At 36.4% G+C, this 26568-nt stretch overlaps 1 protein-coding gene and 1 long non-coding RNA gene across 5 annotated transcripts in view; one reads left to right on the top strand and one right to left on the bottom strand.

The window, feature by feature from the left end:
• Positions 1–1070: 1070 nt before the first annotated feature.
• Positions 1071–26568, top strand: part of LOC139775735 (uncharacterized) — a 163730-nt gene continuing 138232 nt past the window's right edge. For 2 of the 4 annotated variants that reach the window (XM_071711983.1, XM_071711979.1), the window contains exons 1-2: positions 1072–1484; positions 3362–3508. The gene's annotated coding sequence lies outside the window, so the exon portion shown is untranslated. Of the gene's footprint in view, positions 1485–3361; positions 3509–26568 lie in introns of all 4 variants that reach the window. The other 2 variants (XM_071711982.1, XM_071711981.1) reach the window with 2 other exon arrangements.
• LOC139775775 (uncharacterized) lies at positions 16738–18393 on the bottom strand. The gene is made up of 2 exons (XR_011718923.1): positions 18126–18393; positions 16738–17136 (listed from the first exon to the last, which is right to left on the bottom strand). It is a non-coding gene; the product is annotated as an uncharacterized lncRNA (long non-coding RNA).

Raw genomic sequence — 26568 nt, 5'->3', positions numbered from 1 at the left:
AATTATTAGTCTTATTTAATTTTAATCAATTTAGAATTCAACAAACAATATTCGTCAATTAACGTCCGTGTGCCTCGCACACATATCTCTTCGTATATGATTACCGGAAAATTAATTTGCGACTGACATTAGTCCGATATCTCAAATGCGGAATAAATATTTATCCGAAGTAAATGCTATTTCCATGATGACAAGCAGAAGCTACTAAATTGGGTTCTGAAAGAGGTGTTAAGTGACAATGTCGTCGAGAAGGAGAGATACGCAGAGTTTCTCATTATAGACCTGTCTAATTTTCTTTTCATCAACTCCGTCGTCTCCCGTATTCTTTCCATTAAAATCTACTCTAATTACAAGTATTCTATCACACATTCTCTCGTAAAAAAGTGCTGAGTACATTTTGCGTGAACGACATACCACTGGCGAAATGCGTTTTATTAAATACTAGCTGCTAGTTACCCAGGGCTAATATATATAGGTATATATATTACGTATTACAAATTCTATAAATTTTTAAAATTATGTTATAGATTTATAATACTATTATTTGTTTATATAATATATATTACTGCAAATTTTCAACAGAGAACACGTACATACGTAAAGAGTCTCATTTTATACAAATAAATTCGATATTATTTTTATGTTTAAAACTTACAATATTAGAAAACCTTAAAAGACCTATAAGTAATTCGAGGGCAATCATGTGTAAAAATTGTAGTAAGATCTGGAGGAAGATAGGATATTCTGTAGCTCTTTCTTGTAGTCTGACTAATCCTATACGACTCGAATGATTTATAGGCTCGATTCGATAAGTTTTGGCGGCAAGAATTTTCCGCTTCCGCTGTCGTCCGGCACGCATTTCGGCGCGCCGCGGCGCGGCACGGCACGGCACGACGCAACGCGACGCATCGTCTGGGACTCCGGGGTGGCTGTCTGGGACGCTTGCGTCGCGCTCGCGTTGCGTCGCTCCCCGTGTACGCCGGCGTTGCTCCGGGCAACCGATGGGGATGAATCTACGCGACGCCGGGCGTCGAGTTTCCTCGTAGCGAGCGGGCGGGGCTGTTACACTCTCTCAGTGCGCTCCACGACGCCGAACTGACCACGTACAACGCGACGTCGATCCCACGACCTCCCTCCCTGTTCTCTCTTTCTCTCTTTCTCTCTTTCCTACTAAACCGACGAGATCGGCGTCGTCGGACACGCGATCGAAATCTCAGCTCGAGATCCTCGCGCGAGTTCCATACTTCAACTCTATCCAGCACTTGCAGGCATTTGAGGATCGAGAGAACTTTGTCGAGAGTTAACAAGTCAAGTGCCGGTGATAAGCTGAATTTGATAAAGGAGAGCGTGATAGAGAAAGAGAAAATTCGCGGCAGTGTCGTGTCGGGGGTGAAACGGGATCGTGGAGGTAACGAGATCAGTTAATTGGCGAACGAACAACGGCTCGCAACTCGAGATCGAGAGTATCCCTGAAAAGTGTCAAGGCAAGAGGATTAAAGGGTGGCAAGATGCAGCGATCGAGAGAATAAATTAGGAATAGAAATTGGTGGTTTTACGTTTAATTGAAAATTTATTTGAATCATTATGACGCTTGTCATAAAATTATTTGTAACAAATTAAAAGAGAATAGATATATAAGAATTGTTAATGAATTATCACGAATATTTTGGCAATGTTAAAATTCTGAAAATTTTTCTGGATATTCGTAAGTAATTTTATTAAATTGCATATCAAATTTTTAAATTGTTAATAATTGTCGTGAAGATTAATATTACTAATAAAAAGGTAATTTTTTTTATAATGTGCAGAAAAAATAAATGATTGAAACAGTCGTTTGAAATAAGAACGTAATATTATATATAAACAAATATTAAAATTTATTAATTATATACACAATAGGTACGCAATTATACACAAATTTGTGATTTAAAAATTATTGATTCAAAGTGAAAGATATTAGAAATTGTTGACAAATTAGAAATAAAATTTGTATGTATTAATCAATCAACAAGTGCAGTCTGATCGACAATGTGTCGAAACTCTCGTAGAACTCTCAAGTTATTGCGAGATTAAGAGGGTGAGATCAACAAGTCGCAGATAACGATTAATTGACGCGAGGAAATGATTGTGCGCGAGATTATTCCGCGGACGATCAACACTAACTAACGATCAACACTACAGCGCGACTTCGTAGAATAATTCTCCATTCATTGATGATGATCCTTGTTGAGCGTTAGGGAACTCTTGCGAAGAGATTGCGTGGTTCTCCGAGGATCGAAGTTAGTCGTATAACGACGTGAGGAAAGTTTGTGATTGGCCGGCGATGTTTAGAGGAAATTAATTGCGAGTTAAGAACTCTAATGGCGCGTTAAGTCTTGGCGATCAATATTTTATGAATCGCCGGCCAATTTGATAAAGAGTTAGAAGAAAAAGTTCGAAGTTTGCAAGAGTTCAATTAAAGATCTTCATCATAATTTTGATAGGATTATTTTTAATCTCGTCAAATATTATAAATGTCTTTTTTGGAAATTTTTGGAATCAAAAGAATTTTAAGAAGAAAAGATCAGAAGAATATTAGATGTGAATAATTTAGCGCGTGTTATAATATTTTAAAATACCGTTACGTGCGGAAATAATTCATGTGGTAAATTTACTAATTGGGGAAATCCTCGGTAAATACAATCATCATATAGAGGAGAGAATTCGTGTAGTACGACTTATCGTATCACTTGTCGCATTAATAGCGATCGTGGTTGAACACTGTCGAAGTCCGATCTAAACTAACTAGATATCCTTCGAGGGTGGAAGTTATCCTATTAATGATGCACCACGAAGTTTGCAATCCAGTTTCATTTATAATCCATGGTATAATCGTCCTATAATGGAAACGATTAATTAAAGAATGATAATGACATTGATTTTCGGTATAAAGCAAAAAACGTGGCTTATATAATATTACAGTAAAAACTCTACAATTATATTGCAAATATTCTTTCTTTCTCTTTTCTGAGATGTTTATTTAATTAATATTTTATAAAAAGCATAAGGTTGTTAAAATGGTATACAATTAAAACAATATTTCTTATCACTGACAAGTTATATAATTACGCTTTGGAAAAAAGAAACTTCTTTTATTTAAGAAATTAAAAGAAATATGATATAATTATCGATGTAATATCGGGATAATTAAAATTGAACTGACAAGCCACCAATTTCGTTAATTATTTTTTATAAGATTACACAGTTTCTTTTACACCGCCGTTGTTATTAGAACATCTAATTTAAAATTTACTTGAAAATTTAATTCTTAAATTGATGTTTAATGTGACATGTTAATATGTTTGTTATGTATCTCGATCAGTCGCATCTACGAAATTATTATGAAACAACCGATCGTGAACATCCGTGGTTGAAATTCCTGTGAAAAGTGATTATTGCGCGTGTTTTTTTCTCACCTTCATTGTCAAGAGAAAGAAGATATTCGGATCAAACATCCACGACTGCGATTGTAAGTCTAAATAAATTATTTAGTATCGTAATAAGCAAGTCGTTGCGGACTTTTTGATCGCGGCTCCATGAACAAACCATATATCTCCTTTTCCCGATTTATCTAGCTTTTCAGTCTGTAAAGCAAATAGCCGCGCGTTTTTTTTTTGTTAATATACTTATGAAAAGTATCTTTAATGCGATTAAGCCGTGGTTTGCGAAAGCTTTAGAAAATCCATGCGAAAGATAATTTGGCGCGGATGAGCGTATTTTTTGCGACCAAGGAGCTTTCGTATCTGGGAAAAAGAATTAATAAAGTGAGGGATTTGCGTTATGAAGTCTTATATATTGCATTGATATACTTATAATCTCTAACGACGAATCTCATATAGACGTTGCGTAATATTCTTCTTCATATTAGAGATTATATTATAGTTTTTGTCGCATATTGTGAATCTGTTGATTCTCTGTAACAAACGTAATAATAATTATTATGGTTGTGCATATTACTGAACACGAGAACGTTTAGACGTATAAGCGGAATTTCATTCATTGAGACGCTCGCAAGAGCCGCGGTTGCACAATCGAACACATAGACCGGTGTAGGCGAATACGAGAGAAAATTTGATTAAAAGGCCAAACAACGAATTAATTGCACATAATTAACCACACGTTAAACTGCCCCGCGGTGGCTCTGACCCAGGCAGTCGAACTCTTTGAAAGCGTTGCATGTGCGTATGCATTGTTTGCTTATTGCGGGCCTTCTCCTGGCCATTCAACGCTGTCTGACCGCCGAATTTACTAGGATTTCCTTTTCTCGTTGCTTGTACTATCATATAGACTACACAACTATTTTCGCTCAATGGCTCTCAACTGATACTAACAGAGTAAAGTAGAAATTATTTAGATCGCCCAAAAATCTTATAGAACTTTTGGAATAGATTTTTAATAGCATGGCAAACATTTCGCGTTAGATGTTAGATGTATCATTGATATATACATTTCAAAGCGTTAGCTTGCAAAATAAAGCTCTCTTAAAGTTCCACTTAAAAATAATTGTAAAATAATTTTATCTTTCATATTTTTTAATTTTATCTTTGTTTATAATTATTATTTATATCATAATTAATATTCAATTTGAAACAATGAATACGAAAATACAACATTGGAATATTCGCGATAGAATCTCATGTTATCAAATACTAAATTTATAAGAGAGATTCGTAAAATGTTACTGTCTGCGTTATGCCAAATCTTACTGCATTTTATTATCGTTATAAACGATAATAAAATAATAATTGAGCTAATGTCTATAACTACTTATCTTACTAAACTCGTCCATAAAGAGGCTGCAAATCCGGGGTACATTCCAGCGATAAGAGCGTAAAAATTACATAATCCCGTGCTATTTTCGCGTATAATTGTACCACTATGAAATGCGACTAAATCGCCAAGGATACTTAATAAAGTAATAATCCCCATGAGTTACGTCTGCAGTTAATTATCCCCGATTATCTCGCTGGTAAAGCAAAAGGTTACATAAAACAGATCCGGCTTTGCATCGCGTTTTCAAAATTGCGGCACCGCGTTACTCCTGGTAACGTCCCGGTTCAAAAAGTACGATGTAATTCGCAAAATACGGCACAGCGGTTTTAACGAATGTACCACTCGCCGAAGAGTCCATGTATAGACTAAAACGACCGGCTTAACAAACCTTTGGAGAGTGTACCGGCTTATTCAAGGATTCGACGTTAAGCCGATTCGAAGATTCGGAATCCCGCCTCCACCTCGACTCGATGATCTAATTTCAAAAGCCAGCCCTTTGTGTTCCGCGTGCACGTTCGCGCGCGCGCGCGCGCGCGCGCGCGCGTGCGTGCATGTGTGTGCACGATAAATCCGCGCTGAGTTTACCGTCGATTGTAAACGTCCGGCAAAACGACGACCCTAATCGTTACGTATGGCGAAGGCGAGTCTACCGTGTCGAATGCGCTTGTCGAAAGATTACGAGACTACCCGGTTAAGTCGTTATTATTATCGGGAAAAATGTGCCACGATTCGTGCAAAGCGCATCTGATCGAACCTATCGATTGCGCCAATTTATGGGAATAAAACTCGTATTTTCTCATGGCCCTCGCTTATTGAACATTATTAAAGCGTGTTTCAAAATTTATTAGATTAATTAGAAATTTGCATCTAAAAATACAAAAAGCCAATGTTTTCGAGCTTTGTAATGGACGCTGTATTCTTATTTCCCGTATTGATAGAAGATTATGCAGATGTTAAATTCCACAATTTATCTTCGTTTTCATACGAAGCTTCAAGCATATTGTGCTATATCGCAGTCTTCATCAATTTAGATTCTACTATCTCGTAAGAGTCATTAATTTGGTCTAACGAGCTGTGATTAATGGGAGTGTGTAATAATTGTTAGTTCACTATACATCTAGCAGAAGCATTACTTTAGGTAACACGGTAAACTTACGAAGTAACATAAAATGAATATTATAACGGATAGGTACATATTATATATCAATAATGGGAATATTAATCGATTCTATAAATAAATATATCTAATATAAATATAAATATTTATATTATATATCAATACAAATTGTATATTTTATAGTATATCGCATCCATTTGACTAAAATAATTCCTGAATAGCAGATAATTATTCAATTATCTGTATCAATCAAACAATGACATTATTTAAAAAATGATTTATTAACGCACTAATTAGTTTTATTATATATATATTATCACGATGTGAATAAAATTTAATTTGTTGGTGATTTATATTAAATAGATAGATATGAATTTATTGTTCTCCTCGGTATTACAATCTACAAATACAAACACAATACTTATCACTAACTTAACCTATAACTTAAACTATTCCTTAATCACATCTCATCTCTTTTCCTCCTCCACCTCTCTCATCCATCTCTTTCCCTCTTCATCCCCTCCCCAAAAATCCTCATAAATGCTTCCTGTCAACTTCCACCTCCTCCCTCAGTCCACCTCCTACATTTCTCCCATACGTGCTCCCATGTCTCCGAGCATGTCTCCGTCTCCCTACCACATATAGCCTGTACACTCTTTCTCTCTCATCTTGCCACATTGGCGATTTATATTAATATATGCAATATGTTTTTTAATTGCTCTCCCAAATAGCAATTTTCTGGCAAATCTATGTCTTAGTTTTATATATAAAACGCATATTTATTGGCAATGATTCATTCAACTTTTATAGTCGTTTCATATAAATTTATTTCGGGATAATCGTATAAATAAACTGACTTCTCGACGAAGCGCAAGCATTACTCTTCCCCGGCCTTCACTTTAGCATTCAACGCGTTGCATTTTTCGACTTTCTTACTAGTCCCAGCCCGCCATTCTTTCGCCTGTTGTGCCTTCCCGCCCTTCCGGCGTATCTACTCCGTTGTCCCCAGACAGTGAAAAAAAGCACCACTCTCCTGTATCTGCATGCCACCCAAAGTTTTGCCTCGCCCCTTATCTGCAGCTTACGGGCCATCGCGTCTCTGCATCCTGCGAGATCCTCTACCACCACCTCTATCTTACACCTTGCTGCTTCACGCGCACGCATGCACGCACACACGCATACGTGACGGAAGAACGTGGAAATTGCGATTTCGTCACCCGCGATGAACAACGACAGCGTCGGTCGTTTATCCGAGAAAAGCTGTATTCGTTCGCTTCATCGAGCACGCTCCGGGATTTATGATATAATACAAGTGGAGACACCACTGTATAGGTGCGCTTATCGGCAAAAGCAAAGCTTGTCAATATGAATCTCGTGAAAAATTTTGTTTGAATACAATTGTATTCCACAACAGTCGAAAAAATACTATTTTATCCTAACGATACGTTAAATTTGTTTAATACAAAAATAATACATAAATAGTGTTGTTACGCGATATGTAATTTAGAACTGTTTATATAGAACGTTTAGTATTATATATATATTTTTCTAAATACTTGAAAATAATTGAGTTCTACTGTTCTTAATAAAAAAATTGCGTTTATGACATTTATGTATTAACAATCCAATAACGATGTTTTATTAATAATTGATTAATTAATGTTAAGAATAATAGTTGGTAATTTTGATATGCATATTATCATGTTTAAATTATCATAGTTAAATGTGGGCGAATAGAGGTCATTTAATTTTACGAATGTCCCTGTTTTGTGGAAGCTTCAAAACGACTACTTTTTCCTGCCTTCCTCCATCTTAAATCGACCCTGTTCTGTATTCTCGATTGGCGTCGACGTCACGTATAGACTAAGAAATAGGCGATCGCGATCGGAATAATCGGAATAATTCAAAGTACGGTATATAAAATTTGCTGAGTTGGTGTCAAGAAATAAAAATTTCATTAAACATGTACTGTCTTTTTCCAGAATGGTAATATTGATCGACGCATTCTTCTTATATCCTTCAAGCGATATAACAACTAGAAAAGTATACGGTTATTTTATTATTAAGTCTAATACTTAAGTCAATAACTTTTAATTAAATTACAATGTTTAATGATGCTTTTTAAATTTTATCAAGATTACTTTGCTGACATTTGACTTCGTTTTCAATGGTATAGTGATGACAAATATTTAGAAAATTTTTCTCTTTCTTTTCCTTAAAATTCCAGCGGAATTTTAATTAAAGTTCGATCAATCTTTCCGTGGCGCTCGCCAAAAATCAGGCCATAAAGTCTTATTTGAAGTTTGCGGTCAAGAATACCTACTTCTCGAATCGTGTCTTTCGCAAATGCTGATGTAAAAGCTGATGCAGAATCTCGGAACTTTGCGTGCATGAGATCGCGTGCACGAGAACGACGTGTGGTCATCATTTAGAATCATGAATCTATCGCGTCCAGCCCGACATTTGCCGCTGCGATTTTTCTCGCGACTCGCGGATCTTACGAACGACCGCAAAAAGCACCGACCGAGTTTCCGGCATGTTTTCTGACGCGTTTCCTCAGCGTAGCGATTGGTGGAAGGCGATGGCGGGCGGAGAAACGCTTCCGGAATTCTTATATGCACTTTCTGCACCCTCATATCCATCGTCGGTTTTTCGCTCGTCAGTAGACGATCTTCGACGAACGAACGGAGATTCCAGATTACTTTTTGCACCAAGCCGCGTCCGGCTGTTTACCTCCCTTGCTTTTCGTAGGTCGGTTGAGGTTGATGTTCCATTATGAACAAAAAAAAAGATCTAATCAGACGAGACGATACTTTTGAAAATATATATTGTAGAGTATTACATAAAATATGTTTGAAATTATTATTCAATAATATTAATTTTACATGCAGATGGCGTTTCAAATTTGCGCCAATAAGCAGATTCTAATTCTTTTAAAATCCTTAGTAATACAAGTACCTATAATCACATAATTATTCTCTATTTCTGAAAGAACAAATACTAAGAATAAAATTTGCAAACCATAATAAACGCTTTTATTCTATACTCTGTGTCATTTCGAGAAATCTAGCAATTATTCTCTTTAAAATTATAAATCGTAGACTCGTGAGAAATGCATTCTTCGCAGACGGGCACAGTAAAGGACGATATTTGCACGTCTCGCAGATGGTCGTAATGGCGCAAATTTGTTAAAAGTCAGCGAGTCTTGCGAAAAATATCTCCGTGCGTCTTTTGCGGTTTTTACGGTAAAAGCATTCGCGAGATATCGCTTGGCCCGGAGGGAACGAAAAATACCCCTGTTAATATCGCCAATGGCGTGGATGCACTTGAATAATTAAGGTCTTGGCGTTTTAAAAACTGAAATAGAAGCTGAAATAGATAGCCTCATTGTAAAATTAAAAAAAATTACACAATGAAATTTTTAAACGTATATTTTCTTTTTCAGATTCTTGTATAAACTGTTATTTAAATTATATACATTATTTAATTCGTTTTTTTACGACTATGACTGTATTTATGATTAATATTTTATTGAAGTAAGATATTTGTTCGATACACTTGGGGTGCGTTCCATTTATCGCTCGCAACGCTCGTGGAATCATTTCATCCTTGTTGTTTGTCAAATGTTAAACAAGGACGAAATGATGCTCGCGAGCGTTGGGAGCGATAAGTGGAACGCAGCCTTGAGGTATCGCATGTCAACACGATGTTTTTTCGCGCGGAAATACTTACGCGACACACGTTCTACGCGTGGGAATTTCCCGCGACCTATTATTCGCTAATTTTCAGGCGCGCTCGGTATCATCCGCCGATCGCGGTATGCGGTATCGCGCGCGGTGTGCCGGCACTGCCGGTTCGAGCCTGTTCCTGTTCGTCTCCAGCTATCGTAGAAATCGGATCGCTCTTCCCTTCGCGGCTCTTCGCTCAAGGCATGCGTCAAGTATTGTGCGCATTACGGTATCGGCGATACAAGGTCTCTTCAAGGCCTTGTATACGCGGAATCGTTCCGCAGCTGAAATGTGCCTAAGCAATAAAGTGAGAGAAAGCAGTTTTCTCGGCCACGTATTCGCGACGCAATCTTTCCGCGAGACACGCGTGGTAAGGGCACACGCCCCATTTTTCAACAATATTCTTACCAATCTATATTATTATTAACAAAATAAAATACTAATTTAACATGTAACTTTCAATGTTTTCTCATTAAAATCTTTGAACATTAATTAACCTTTTACGATATTAGATGCATGTTTATTGGAAATTCCTTTCTCTCACAAAACGGTTTCCCTTATGAATTATATTTAGATTGTTGTCTTCCTAAATTGGGAAACGATTGCGCAGTGGACGGAAATAAACGATGTGGAGTAAATACAATTTGGGCATGTCGGTAATATTGACCAAAGCTCTCCTTCGGAGACGGTTAAATTAACAATTCCACTACGATTACGAAAAGATTTAATAGGCATTTTTCGGGATATCTGTTTCGACTGCTGAACTGGGTTGTCACACACATATCTATACGTATAATTTGCTTATTAACATATTAGATTTAATTTTCCATATTTTTAAATATGTAAATTTGGTTTATAAAGTATCGAATTTTATGCGATAAATTTACTTTTTTGTTAAAAAAAAGAAAAATATTTGTACAACCAATTTTATAGCATAGAATAAATTATCAATTATCAAAAAATTACTAGAAACAATAAAATTATTATCAAATAATATCTAATTAATAATAATTTTGATGATTTTACAATTCTGAGAATTCAAAGTTTATTCGCTGTTATTAGTAATACTCGGTGTCCTGGAAAAATAGAAGGAATGCACCCGGGGCATCGCTTGTAAACAAAAGATAGGCGCGAGCTAGAGAGAGGAGTGGGGAACGCCCGCCCGGCACAACAGTAGCGCAGAGACCAGAGACCACGAAAGCTATCGGTAGTATCGGTACGATTAATTTGTCTTTCGAAAGTATAATAAAGATTATATTCTCTCACTGTATACTGTCCCGAGTCGTGTATCCTTTGAGATGCTGATATTATCGAGAACGTTCATAACACTCGGAGAGTCGATTTTACATAAATAATTTTATTAATAGATAATAATAATTTATCAAATTTATTACGACTATCACACACACATACGCATGTGCGTATATTTATAAAATCCAAATATGACAAAGAACGTGTTAGTTTTTTAGATAATATTTGCATAATTTTATTGATGTATCTTCTTTTATACGTTTACAGTTGCTTTTGCATTTAATATCGCTTGCAAGTCAGGTCTCTGATTGACGACAGTAATTTCGTAACAGCCTATTAATACTCATCGATTAATTACTTGTACCCACGAGCATCAGAGAAACCTTGCCCACGATATCGTAGCCGACGTCACACGGATGTAAACAGCGTTAAACGAGGTAATTGAATCAAGTTAACGCGAAATGCATTCCTAATATTTACAATTGGATGTTACTTGGTCTGCCGTATCACATATTCGTATCTAGATACTCGTGTATTCTGAGTAAGCATGACTCGTGTGATTGCGATATATTGTGCAAGCATCTGCATAATGTTTTCGATAACATAGTAAAGTTGAAATTTGCCAAATTTATTCTATATCAACTGATCTTGGAAATTGAAATTCTTTAATTTTGTTTACAACCTTTACCTTTTTACTAAATAAATTCTTTTGATCAATGACTATTAATGACAAGAACGACGTTAAATTGCGATATTAAGCCGAAAATTGCGTGAGAGTTTTGATGGAGATCTGTTTTTGAAGCGAGCGTGTATTTGCCCACACGATTCGCGGATTCGTCACGCGGTCTTCAATAATTTCATAACGCCAGCGATCGATATGGTTGCTATACGCGAGATTGCACGGACGATGGCAGAGTTAATTACGTTCTTTCGACGCAGTAGCTGCTATACGCTGCACGTGTTCCAAGCAATCTGGAATACCGAAATACTGGCCATTTGTTATTCTTGTTTTGCGCAATCGCTTTTAGATACATTGTTCATGTGCTTGATTTAGCTCGATAGGCAAATGTAATCACGGTAGCATGTGGAAAAATTCGAATGCGAAATATTTCATACCCATCAGACAGTTTACATACATTGAAACGCTTTGGACTGATATTGAATATTAGACCATCATTAATATACATCTATATATCTCTATTTTTGCATCCAATTATATTCGCGAAATTATTAACTTGTACATGCATGTTTTTATATTTATAAAAAACATACGTGAAACGTGATGTTAACAGTCAAAAACATCTAGCAAAATATTTGTTGCGATCCATAACATCGTGAGAATAATTGAATTTTATTCTAATAAGTAACAAATGTATATATGCTTTTGAACATTTTTACTTGTTTATTTTAATAAGAAAGAGTAATTGATTTTATATTTTATCAAGTGTTTCATCATTTAAGAGCATTTTAATTCATTGTCTTTTAATGGATCTCGCTCGTGCGTATTATGTGTTATCACTCATTATAAAATTCGTGCAAAACGCAAATTGGAGCAAACACATCGATTAATATTCCTGTGACAATTCCTGTGATAATTTGTAATTTTCCACATGCCACAGACAGTGTCGAATCCCTCGTACCGCACCGAATTCACGCACCGGCCTCGAAATTGGTTAATCTCCAGCGGTCGCGTCACGATTGGGTTCGAACCGGCGCCCTTCCTTTGTCTCGCTAGTTAAATAATCGAGCAATCTCGGAACACGAGATTGCTCATCTCGCACGTGGTCGTTCAATGGTGCGCGAGTTCCGCCGCGACGCGAGACAGACGCTTTGCAATAGGCTGCATCCCAGTTTCCAAAATTTCAAATCCAAAGAAAATTTGGGACGACCCGGAAACCGGCAATTTCCAATCGATAATCTGAAAAGCGATAATCGGAAATTTTTACAAATTTTGATCCTATTATAGAATGTTAATGCACCAAAATTAGCGTTGGTAATTAAGTGACGATTAAGTGACTGTTTTGTTCACTTCTTTGATCTCGCTATAATATTTTTACTATCTACTTTTTAAATGAGTGTATCGTTTTTATCTTTTAATGCTTTTCGATGAACGTCACAAATTTGCCGCGTTAATTCGAAACCCACGGATCTAAATTGCTGAGGTTAATGATTTTTATCGCCACTCCATTCCCACAGCAGCGAGATTTTGTGTATTTCTATTTTTTTTTTCGCTGCCGCGCCGCGCATATGTGCAAATTCACAGGAGATCGAACATTTCGGTCGGGTGCGGACTGTAATTGTCGTTTGTCGGCCGTTAAACGCACTCGGACTTTTAGCGCCAACCATAAAGCCACGCGTGCAGCGTGAAAACGAAAATAGGATTAGCTTCTAGATGTCGAGGATGGCTTATAGTTGAGAAAATAAATAAATGATAATAATTTTATGCTTAATTTTAAAACGTACGTTAAATGTCTCTACGTTTTCTACATAATTTAAATTGCATTTTTTTCGGATTGAGCAACGTTAAAATAATATTTTGTCAACAGCTGTATCCAAAGAGAATTTTTTTTGAGAATCATATCTTTCTTTTATCCGTGTAAAAAAATCTCTTACCTAATTCCTGTTATTAAATTGAAATTGAGATTATATCTCTCTATGGTTCTATTCTGATTTTAATAATTTCGCAAATCTCGTTATTGTGGAAATTACACGAAATTACAATTTTAACTCATGCATTCTCTTTCGGAAAAAGGCCGATACCAATTCTCATGCTCCTCGGATTTGGATTTTGTGTGGTATAAACGCGGGAAAATTACGGAATCGGACGAGCTCTCTCGCGCAATGGTGAAATCGAGTAATCTCAAAACGCAGCGCCGGAATGAATATATCGCGCGTGACTGCTCGTGAAACGTGATTATCGTTTGCCAATAGCGAAACGCTTTGGTCGAACAGCTGCCAGAATATTTGACACAAGTGCCACCGAAATCGTTACCGTTGGAGCGTTCGGCGTTTCGACTTTTCGACATTTTTCGATCTACACTCTCGACCGCTCGTAGATTTGTACGAGCACTAATATACTTTCGAAATTGCGATAGACTTTTACGACTGACAGCTCGTGCATTGCAATCTTGAAAGTAATACTCGGTGTTTTCAGTAATTTTTATACGTTGGGCGTGTGTACGTAAATGTATGTATAAATGTGTACAATTATTATAAACGCAGACTCTTGATAGATGCAATTGAAGCAATTCATGCTTGTTTTGGCATGAAAGAAAGACGTTTTCATAACATCCTTTCGAATTTGCCATTTAGAATCGACTTGGAACGTTACCAATAATTCGTGAATTAAATCGTAAATAGATAGAAAATATTAAATTACAAGTGATCGAGTGTTTCTTAACACGTTTTCCAAAATCAGAGTTTAACTGAGAAAGTAGATATCGAACACTGAAAGGATTTAATACCGAAAGGAAGTTGCTATCAGAGCAATCCAACCAGATGGAATTTAAATCGCCAAAGTTCACCTTGTAGACGGACGCGAATGGAATCTTCTCACGCCGTTTTTTTTTCTGTCCGTAACTATCTCCCATTTCCTCCGTCCATTCGGATATCGATTTCTTTTCGCGGACGCCGTCTTTTCTTTCACCGCGGAAATCTATAACTATCAAGACTTCTCTGCGTATCTCCCAGACAGGGGGTTCAAAGAAATTCAATTAGGAGTGAGATTAGTCTCTACGTGGAAAAGTTTACCGTGGATTTTTTTCCGGAAGGCGATTTCCAGTCGGCTAATCGCTGTGACCGGTTGTTCGATGCTTTCGGCTGACAAAGGTCTGATCTTGCGACCGATTTTCCGGGTCGACGGAGTTTCCAGTTTCAATATGATCCCGCACAGAGGCGATTAACGAATGACAGAACTTCGGGTAGAAGAATAAACTTTCTCGCCGCGAGTTTGCGCCCCTTATTTACCGGGCGCACAGGTGTCGACAGTTCGCGATGAAAAACTGGGTTTACGAGCCGCAATCGTAAATACAACGAGTGCTATTTACCTCGCGAAACATCCAGAAGAACGATGAAAAGTTATGAGATAGGCTTTATTCGGGAGAGATTGAGTTTTATAATAGGTATTTGTTTAAATTCTGCGGATAAACAGAGGACGAATCTGATTTTAATTAATACTAAATATTGCAGCAATATGTTTCCAGATGCGACTGCTTTAATTAAAATTTTTTATGATATTCTCAAATTTGGCGAAACCTGAGCTATGTTGATGGTTGTTAACAGAAACATCGAGTGAGTGCACTTTGATATCCCCCCCCCCCCCTAACTGTGTACTTTCAAAGTAAAAGCATAATATAGTAAAATAATTATGAGTTAGCTGAACGTAAATAAAAGAATATTTCATACAACAAGGCCGTAATTAAAATAGTTAGACAAAACTGTATTTAAATTAACATGGAATATATCAAAACTTTCTTATCGTTGATCATTTGCGTGTGGGGGCGAGTGTATTATTTTTATTTCTTTATTTATATATAAAATTTATTTTTCAGTTTTAATGCAACGCGCATGTATAAATTTTCTCACAATGTTCATATGCTCCGCTTCTGATTTACACATTAGTTTTGCAATACGGTTGCGTTCCTATCGTTTCGCGGATCGCTTGGGTTGAATTGCTGAGGTTTGTAACGTAAATCTATACGTTGCTCCAGTTGCTGTATCGATTTTCGAAAGAAAACGTAAAAAGAGATCGTCGAAGAAACGCGTTATATGCGCTCGCGCATGTGATAAGATCACGATGTTTTACGCTCTCGTCACGCTTCGTTGTTGGTATGTCTATCTTTTCTTTAACATATATATATATATATATATATGTATATATATATATATATATATATATATATATAATCGAAGTCACCGCGATGCATACAAAATGCACGAACGGAAGTTAGAAGAAGAAGTAGAAGACGCTGTCGGATGTTGCACATTATGTGTGTTTGCCACTCGAAGTTGAGTACCTTTGTAGACTTCTTCTTTCCGAAAGCTAAACATCTCGTTAAATAAGATAAGCTCGAAACCTTGATAAGATTTGAATTTCTCGAATCAATGAATTTTATTTATTTATGTCGACAAACAGGCTTTGAACTTTGAATATAGTACACTGAGAAAAAGGTTTCTTTGGACCAAATAAGGCTCGTTAACAGATAATAAATGGCATGGTTGGATACGGCGAATCGAATATTTTGTTGAATCAATGCAATCGTTGGTTTGTGATAATAGTGAATATTCTGTTGCCCCAAATTAATGTACTTTAATAGACTAATAATGTACTTTAATGAATCTGATTTTGGCACGAACGAATATCTTTTTGCATCAATTGAATATTTCTTAATAGTTAAGGAATATAATTTTGGCACAAAATTATATCTAGTTGCATTAATAGAAGATTTCTTAATAGGTAAGGAATACGATTTTGGCGCAAACGAATATCTTTTTGCATCAATTGAATATTTCTTAGTAGTTAAAGAATATAATTTTGACACAAAAGTATATTTTGTTACACGGAAGATTTATTATTAGGTAAGGAATTCGAATTTGGCACAAAATAATATCTTTTTGCATCAATTACATATTTTTTAATAGTAAATAATTTCATTTTGCTGGAAATCCGCGTTGACGTTTGTAATTTATATATATATATATATATATATATATATATATATATATATGTATATGTATATAATAAGCATGCATTACAAATTTGTGTATATATGATGACCTGAAATGTTTAACATGTAATTGAATGTAAACATTTTATTGAGAACACAGAACTATTCTGAAATGTTTTTTTATTTAAATATTGTTTTATATAATACATGATACTAATTTCTGGCGGAAATCATGCAGCGACCGCCGGATGTCGTATGCGCTGCATATACGGGTGGTACATTGTTGTAGTTTTCGTCAATTTTGTACACTTGAATTTTCTTAATTTCGTGTCCTTGTAATCTAATTTCGTATGCTTTAGCATGACTATTTAAACCTAGTGTATCACAAATCTTATACGTGAAATAAACGCTAAATTATACGATAAGGACCACCATACATTTGTCATGCTCATATATTTTGATTTGATTTTAAGTCTTAACCCCATGCTGGGAATTAATTCTTTGAAGTCAACGTGGCTTGTAATTATTTCTCCCAGAGTCTTCATGTCGCTTATGTCATTCTCTGTAGAATAAAATTAATAACAAAACGTATGTAAGTACAACAAATTTAAACAATTGAGGCACTCAAGAACAGTACTATATATCCCTACTGAAAATAATCAGGTCATTTAACAGGTGATTTAACAGGTGATTTATCAGCTGATAAATTGATAATGAATCAGGTGAAAAATTCATCTAAGAAATCAGCTGCAAAATCGGATAAACAATTAAATTAAAGTTGATTGAAAAACGTTAATTGCGAAATTTGGTATAGATACGATGATCGAATTCTACGATAATCGAGTCGGTAATTTTAAAAACATAAATGGACAAAGAAAAATTGACCATTTTTCTTATTTAATTATATGAAAAACAAATTGTTAAAATGTATTATTCAAAATACATGATAGGTTAAGCATTGGGTAAATTCAAAATTAAATCAAATGAACTAATTAGAAAAATGCGAAATTATTACAGTATGCGAACGTTATTTAGTTAGTTAATAATTGTCTTAAATCAAGAAAGTAATAATTAAATTAATTTGAAGTCGAATAAAAAGATTATTCAAGAAATCAATGAAGAGTAATAATACAAAATAAACATAACAAATAAATTGACGGAACGAATAACGAACCATCAAAATTCAAAATAATATATAACGGCAAATCTATGGTTAACAACAAACATTATTTTCAGTAAGGTATCGAACATTTGCACTTTCATTTTTTTCCCGAACATTCCAGAGCTTTTATTTTATTTGTCGCTCTCTCTCTTTCTCTCTGAATTGTTTAAAACAATTGAAGTTTTTTTTATTTTTAGTAAGGTAACGAGCATTTGCACATTTTCATTTTTTCCCCGAAAGATGAAAAAGAAAACGTGTGTCACACAGAACTATCTAAAACAAATGCGCGATATATGCGAAAAGGTAACCTGTTTTTGCGAGTTTGTGCGAGAATTGCTAATGCGGCGAGGCACACGCTCAACTGTTCCTGCATCGCGTTTTGTACTCACCCTGTAATTTCCTTAAAATGTCCTCTTTGGCCGGTAGATCGCACAAAAAATCTTCCATCTTCGTCAACTTCACAAATATTAAATCAATCACGATCTCACGGCACTCACGAAATTCGGTAGACTGACGACATTACTCTGCGAAACCGGCAGGAAGAGCAGATCGACGCGCGCACTGCGCAGCATTACGCGCAAGACTCACGGAACCGAGCACGAAACAAAGCAAGATTTCTTATCTATTAAGAAATATAGAGTTGGCTCAACAAATCGCATTCGTTTCACTCAAAAGAACGAATTTACTTGATCCAACATCTACACACATTTGTATGAAATAAATCATGTCAACTATATCGCCGAGTTGACACAAATATGAATGATAAAGTAAATTAGCAATACCAACACAACATTCATTTATATTAAATATAATTCGTTTGCTTGAAATAAATATTTTAGAAAAGTATCAACCAAATATATTTAATTGGCATAAAGAAACCTTTTTCTCAGTGTATGTCAATTGACTGAGAAGAACATTTTGCCCCGTTAGATGAAATTACTTTGCTAGCTCTGTTAAAAATTTTCATCATGTTATAGCATCACTACGTACATTAATTATTATTGTAGAATAATGAGCAAGCTAGAAAATCGAATTTATTTTGGCTAACGTTTTCTAAGGATTTTGCGAGGTGTCTCAAGGTACATATGCGCGGAAATTTGTGGTTGCGTAATGGGGAGGTTATTAATTAATCATTTCTTAGTTAGATTCTTAATTAGATCGCAGCTCATGTTACACACGTCTCATCTATTATGTATTTAAAAGACTAGACGATAAATATTACGTCATAATTTATTCCGTTATGTCCATTTTACGATGCGTTGTTACGATGAAAAATTTAGTCTCGTAGAAGCTCGTCGTCATGAAATTATAATTCATGTGACATATTAATATCGCTCTTCCTCGGATAGTTGCTTTGACAAATAATAACACAATAGCCAATGAAAATAAAAAGCGAGTTTCAGCTGACGGAGCACGCGCCGCCGTGTCGAAACTTTGCGATCCGAATTTTAAAGAGCCAGTGGCTGGCGACGAGGAGATATGATTCCGTTGGCATAATTAGCTGGCACAAATCCCGCTCCAAGTTTTACAGATGCGCTTCTTCATGGTTCGGATATTTCCCCGCAAAGTTCTCGCATTAAAAAATGTATCGACTTACGAAGTAAATATAATTGACCGATGCGGGATCGATTTCTGCTTACCAGTATATAGATTTTTTGATTAAGCATGCTAACGAAGAGAATAATCGGATGTAACGAAATATTATGGAAATATCAAGCTATTAATATTACGTATAGATATATATTTTTTAACAGATGGGGATATATAAAATTAGTAAGAACTGAAAAAAAATTTGTTTTAACGTCGCCAAATAAAACAATTTTTCAGCTACATTAGTCGCACTCTATTCGTCTACTGCATGATAGACATCGAGGATAAGCGAAATATCTATAGCAGTCTCACTTTTCCATCTCTTGACGGTATATTGCCTGGGATTCCCTTAAGTCTCTGCGATTCACTCCGAAATTCACGAGATCGGGAGGTGCCTCAGGTGCGCCAGGAGACGGATCCGCCGTCGCCCTTTCCTCTTTACCTTCAACCCTTCGCTTCTTCCGCCTCCGGTCCATTTTATATTTTTCTCCACGGACCACGAGTGGAACTTTTACTTCCTCGAAGGCAATGAAGGCAACGAAGTTCAGCGCGCTTTTTAGATCCGCGTTAGTGCCGGTTCGTTAGCCCGTCGAGTTATTACGGCGGTGCACAGGCAGGTTGAGCGCGTCTGTATCGCAACTTCTCACTCATTTAATGACATGATATTAAACAGTTGTACGCAATTAATCATTCTCCGTTTCAATGTCGTGCCGATATATGTGTCATATTTTACTATCTGCGGAAATAATTGAAAATGCGGAAAAAAAATTGTTTATGCAGTAATTAAGTAAAAATAAATACAGATACAAGTTGATTCACTACAACGCACAGGGTAAATTTTATAATCAATAACAGATATGAGACTTGATGTATTTACAAATATTTTAAAAAATGTAGAAATTTTCACTGTCAAATGAAATACAAGAGCAACATAATGAAATACTTTTCTGCTTATATAAATACTTATCAATATAAATATATGATACACCTATTGTGTTTGTAATACTGTATTTGAATTGATCTTACGTTTGTATCTGTCTAATAGAAACAAGAAAATGTGCAGGTTTAAATTTTTTAACATGAGTAATGTACAAACTCTAAAACACTAAAGTAAAGAAGATGTACAACAAACATTACGATAGATATTACGCGAATGGACGGAAAAATGGTAAGAGCAGAGAAAAAATGAACCCCCGGGTTCCACCTCATTTAAAATCCTAATTGGTTTGACCGCGGAATTAGTAATCGTTAGCGGTTAATGCAGGGGAGAATTACAAATTACCGAGCATTAGCTCACGAATTATCGTCGGCACGCAAACTCTGCGATTTTTCGTCTGTCGGAATAATCATGAATTTCATGTTCACTCGTGTTTCTCATATTACCATGTACCTAGTTATCATAAATTAATTCTCTTATTATTTTTCGAAGCTAATTAGCTTTTTATGGTACTTAAAGGATTACTAAAATGCATTCATTATTCATTTAAATAATTAAATAATTAACAATATTTTTATTTAAATTCTAGATAAAATTGCAATAGTAAAAACTGACAAAAATAACAAAAATTTTCGAGAAAGAGGTTTTTTTCAATAACTCTAGCATTATATTGCCAATATGTATTTTGAGTGCATCGATTGGTCACATGTGCTTCTGCAATATAAATTGATACGACGTAAAAATAGCATATCAAATACGTTTTATGTATTTTTGATGTTCGCCGTGAAAGCTTCAGGTTAAAATATATCACGTGTTTTTTCCTTTCCTAACTGAAGTACGAGTCAATATTATGTAACTCAGACATTACAATCCCACGCGGTCCAATCAAGCTTACTTTATACTTTTGTAATACTTACATCAGATTTTTGGATAGTAACTTTGTACCGTTTCTATAACATGTGTTTTTTTCGAAACCGGAGAGTTAAAATTATTTTGTCTATTTTTATTTAATTCGTGTTTAATAATTATCAAATTAGTTGTCCGGAAGAGAAGACAATTAAGAAACCATCTTTCAGTCAAAATCCCCGATTATCGTCTCCCGTAAGTAACAGTCAAGTGCTTTCACGGGCGTTCCCCCGGGATATTAATCGGTGACGGTAAATACGTAACATTATTGCCCCACGGAGATTCAAAGCGGTGTTAAGCGAAGCCGTGTCACCGTCGCCCGGCGCAAACGTCGCAACACGCCCCCGTTGTTAATGTCGATAACCGATACTAACGAGTTGTCCGTAGCGGCCCCCATGGCTCGCGCGGCGCATTATAAACGGTTTCTCGTGACAGTCGACATTGAATAATGACAGTTGTTGTTCGGACGCAGGAAATCGAGTTGTGCTGCGGCGGCTGCCGCTGCATCCGCGTTGCCGGTAGCGTAACGCCAATGTTGCTTTAATTTGACAGAGAAACACAAGCACGTAGCGCGACGTTGCGGACGGCTTCTTGTTCTCTTCTTCGGAGGGAAGGGTGTCGTAAATATCGTCAGGACGCGAGTTTCGAACGCTAAACTGAAAAGTAATAACTCGACCGAGACATGCAAATTCCAAGCAATTTCCACGTATTTTACCGCGTCTTTATACTTAAAAAAATTACTTTCCACAGAAATGCCACTTTCGAATTAAAAGAAACATTTCACCGCAGTCACGGTCCACGTTATATAGACTTTAATTTCCTTATAGAAGGATGTATAACGTTATTCGTCAATACGTTTTGAATCTGTGTTCATCGAATGACAAGTGTGTATATTGAGTTTATATTTCTTTTGTATTTGCTTAGTCGATAAATTGCATACCGCACTCTCGGTTTCGTTTTTCTAAAAACAGCTTGTAGCGCGAAAAGAGTTACGGATAACATCAAAATTGTGTTTAAAAGAACGGCTTTACTGAAAAGCTATTGTTTGATCTGTAAATGGCTTTTATTGATTCGCGTTTTTCTCTAGCGTTTACTTTGTCACAAGCAGGTCCATAAAGCGAAAATGGAAATCGTAACATACCAGAGCATTGTAACGCGTTGAGTGACTAGATAAAAAAGTGGATCAGGCCATAAGAGTATCGGCGTAACAAAGTCACGCGTCTAAAAACTAGAAACTTGAAAGCTTCTACAAACTTAACGTTTATCGTGTAATATCCATTACACTTAACGTAAATGGTTCTATAAAGATTAAGTTACGGGATATCTTTATAAAAATTTATACGTTTAAATTTAATACTTTATCAAGGGTAGAGTTATAACTCTGGTATTTTCATTAAATTTTGTAAAAAGACGTCAAATTCATCAGATATAACGTTCTAATGAAAGAGATATTCTACATTAAATTGTTATCTAACGTAATCCCTTTTCGGTGAATATTTTATCAGAGAGAGATAATTCTTTTTATAAACTCTCGTAGGATTCGAGAAACGGGACAAAACTCGAACGTTCTTCCGGAAACTCTTTCGATTAAGGAAGTTATAATTCTTTGCGTCCTCGTACAAAATGGCAGACGTTTCAAGGAAATCACCAGAGATTGCCGTATTGGTGCACATACGCACATTTCTATGGATTTCGAATGAGGAAACGAACTGTTTTCCTGTTTGAGTCAGGATGTAGAAATCTCGTTTCCGGTCTGCATCCACGAATCCCAGGGGATAGCTTCTCGCGGGGTGAGAACTCGAGCGAAAGGAGTCTTGTATCGGTCGATAGGAAACCAATCTTCATTCCTATCCCTTTCTCTTCTTTATTTTTGAAATATTTATGTCGGATATTTTCAAATTATGCCTAAGTGCGTTGGAACGGCGGAAAACAAGATATCGACGGCATATCATGACTTACGATCAGTGTAAAGATTGGAAATCTAAAATCCTGAAATTTGCTTAAGTTTTAAAATACAAAGACGTGAAGTTAACATTACGAAAAATCTCATAGAGCGAACTCTCGCAGAAAAAAGGACAATTTATAAATTTTTTTTTATTACTTGTGACTTATTTCAAATTTATTTTAATACTTATAACTTAAATGTCCATTATCGTGCGCCGTATCAGCGCAAAATAGAACGTGGAAGATCAACGAAACATTGACAGAAATATTTGGATCATGTAGTATGTAGTAGCTACTTCATGGATGTACCACATCCTTGTACTACACAGCTACGCATATTAGGCACACGCATGCACACACACACGTCGTCATGTCGGATAATAGAATGGTTTCCCGATGTTATCGTGGCAAGACGCGCTGCACCGAATTTACGAGATATCCTACGGTGGTGAAAATGCTAAAGCAACAGTTATCCGTCCCCAGGAGCTTCCTCTCGAGCGACGTCGGTATGTATGTACGTATGTATACCGAGCAGTGTATATAACAGAGCGTGGGAGATTTGGATTATACTAAGCTGCGATTGCTCTTGCGGCGGCCCCATAGAAATATGGGCAGAACTTTTCAAACGACCACTCGGGACTGCGAAAAATAGCGAGCTATACTCTTCAATTACTCTCTTTTCGCGAAATCGAGACCTGTTCACGATTTGACGCATCGGATACGATATTTACAGTTTCACCGGAGATGATCCGAGTAGAGATTTCCAGGAACGTTAAAAGCGAAATGAAATATAGGTATACATTTGTAGACAGCGTTTTCCGTTGTGTAGGTATATAATAAACATACGATTCGGTAAGGCTTTTTGAAAGCTTCGCGATAAACTAGAACTAAAAACAATGTAAAGTTTAAAGCAGGGACCCGGACCGGACGAAAATATCGGTTCGGTTCCGGTTTCGGTCCATTATAAATACTTAATAAAGGTTTCGGTTTCGATTTCGGTTTTCTAACTATAACAAAAGTATCGGTATTTTGTAAATTACAGTTTTTTCGGTTCCGGTTCATTAAAATTTTCTTATTGAAATTTTCATTGAATTAAATTACTTATATATGCATACTGCGTTTGTGGATATGTATTTGTAACTATTTAAAGGATTTCCGCAATTTATATAGATTAAGTATTTTTATTCTAAATCCATCAACGCATTTTTTTTCTTCTTATTTGCTGTATATATTTATATCTCGCGGCATATAAATTTAATCAAATCTTACTCGAAATCTTTCACTTGTCCAGTGATTCGATTTGATCATTTTATTTATTGCGCGTTGCAAAAGGAACTTTTTTTCCAAGTTCAAATGGACGTAAAAACGACTGAATCGAGGAAATGCCATCAACCGCGCGATGGCGCGAAAAAGTCGATGTTGGTCCGCGTTGGCATCAGCCTGTATCTGATGTTGTGCGACGCGAACGACAAGCAATCTCTCTGGGAGCCGTCAGTCATGTATCACACTGTAACATCGGCGTTTCATCGCTCGTAGTTTCGCGCCACGATCTAATTCTGCCTCGTATGTTGTTTCGGAGAACGCGAGGCGCGGTTGTATCGGAGTACGTTCCACGGGGACCGGGCGATTAAAATTAGCGTGGAAGCGAGCGGACGTTCGATGGAGTTTCCTCCACTCGCGACAAATGATTCACTAAGGAGATGGAGCTCTCTCCCCTTTCTCCTGCACGCGCTTCGGGGTGGCATACTCCATCTAATCTAACTCGAGTACGTTCTCGTCATTACTCAGCGAGTTTGCCACGTAAACGCTCGCTTCTCTGGAGATTGGACGGTGAACGGAGCATCTATATATCAGATGTATCCGCGTCATTATATCGTTTCACCGATATATCCGTGCGCATGTGTACATGTGTTTCTATGTGCGCGAGAGTAATTTAATGGTCCATCGTCGAAGCACTTGGGGACAAAATCGCAAATAGTTAATGCGCATGTTTGTACATTCATTTCAAGCTATGTTAGGATGCTGCATATATTATTCATACGACAAATCGGCCGGGACAGCATCATTTTCTCTTGCAAATCTGTGAAATTAAAAATTTACAGCGTTTCATATATTTTTTATCGTTTTATCAACTCATTGGAGATTATTTATTCGTTTCCCGCAATTTGTTCATTCTCGAAAAAAATCTGCGTGCCATTTTCGCGGTTGCAAATATCCGTATTAAGCACGTTTGCGAAACACTCTGCTCGTAAAAGCTCACCGCCATATTAATGCTTTTCAATTTGTAGCTGTGGAATGCAACGTTATAGAATGATGTTGCGTACGGATGTCAAACGAAACGATTCGCAATTAGAGATGAAATTCGTTAACGAGCATGCATACATGCGTGTTAATATACATTGTAATTGTTAACGAAGAGCTCTATATCATTCCCTATCGAAATGGCAATACAAATCGGCTAAATTTATCAGCTTTGATCAAATCGTACGCATTGGTTATTTATTGCTGTGGTTATTTGTTGATGCTCGGTTTCTGCGATACCGAGCTAAATATCATCCTGTAGCGTTCTTCACTGCTTGGCTAGAAAATTGTACCAAGTTTAATTGCTTGCTTAATAGTTTTATTAATAGTATCGAGAAAATGAGGCTATTTTTGTGCAGAATTATGTTTATCTCAATATTATACAATTACAATGATTGATAGCATACATTAGTGCAGTTTAATTGCTATGGATAAATAGTAATTAGTCAGTCATTAATGTCAGAAATAATAGCAAGCGCAGTTTATGAGTGTAATCGCCACTCTATCTTAGCACAGCGTCAAGGCTTATACTGTAACGGAGACAATTGCGATGGATAATCTCTGACGTTCTAAAGTCAATATTCTCAACGCAACAGTTGATCTTTCGAGAGGCGCATTCGTATATTTATGGGCTCAATTGTTCTCTCGTTGATCTCACTGTAATTCGATTTCTTTTGATCCCAATCACTCTATATGTCACAGTCTACAAATTAAACACATAGTATAGAATTCTTCACCTCCTACCCTCTCATCCTCTCTGTTCAATCTCTTCTCTTTTGTTCAATACGCGCGATTCTCTTTACCGTAAAATGCCGTAAATGAACGCTTTGTTGCAAGCCCTGTGCTCCATGATGGCACCAAAAGCAAATTAAAAGCCTGCCGACCCACGCCCGAGCTTTTCCGGAAGCTTTTCCCATTTGTAAGTAATTTTCCGCATCTTTATCGGGAAGCGCAGCGACAAATACTTAGTATTCACGCGAGGCGATTGGTCGATTAGGATTAATGGCCGATGCAAGACGAGTGCGCGAGGAAAAAGAAAGAGACAGCGTATGCAAGATTACGAGAGTTTCCCATTCGAAGGGAAACCTTCTAACCAATACCTGGAAGGTACGTTCAAACGCAGACGTGGAATTTTCAGCGAAAAATAACAGACA

Source organism: Temnothorax nylanderi, unplaced genomic scaffold (genome assembly GCF_030848795.1).
Source record: "Temnothorax nylanderi isolate EJ_2023f unplaced genomic scaffold, tnyl_v1.0 TNYL_tig0104_pilon, whole genome shotgun sequence".
Taxonomy (NCBI): Eukaryota; Metazoa; Arthropoda; class Insecta; order Hymenoptera; family Formicidae; genus Temnothorax; species Temnothorax nylanderi.
This window is presented reverse-complemented; position numbering and strand designations above follow the sequence as displayed.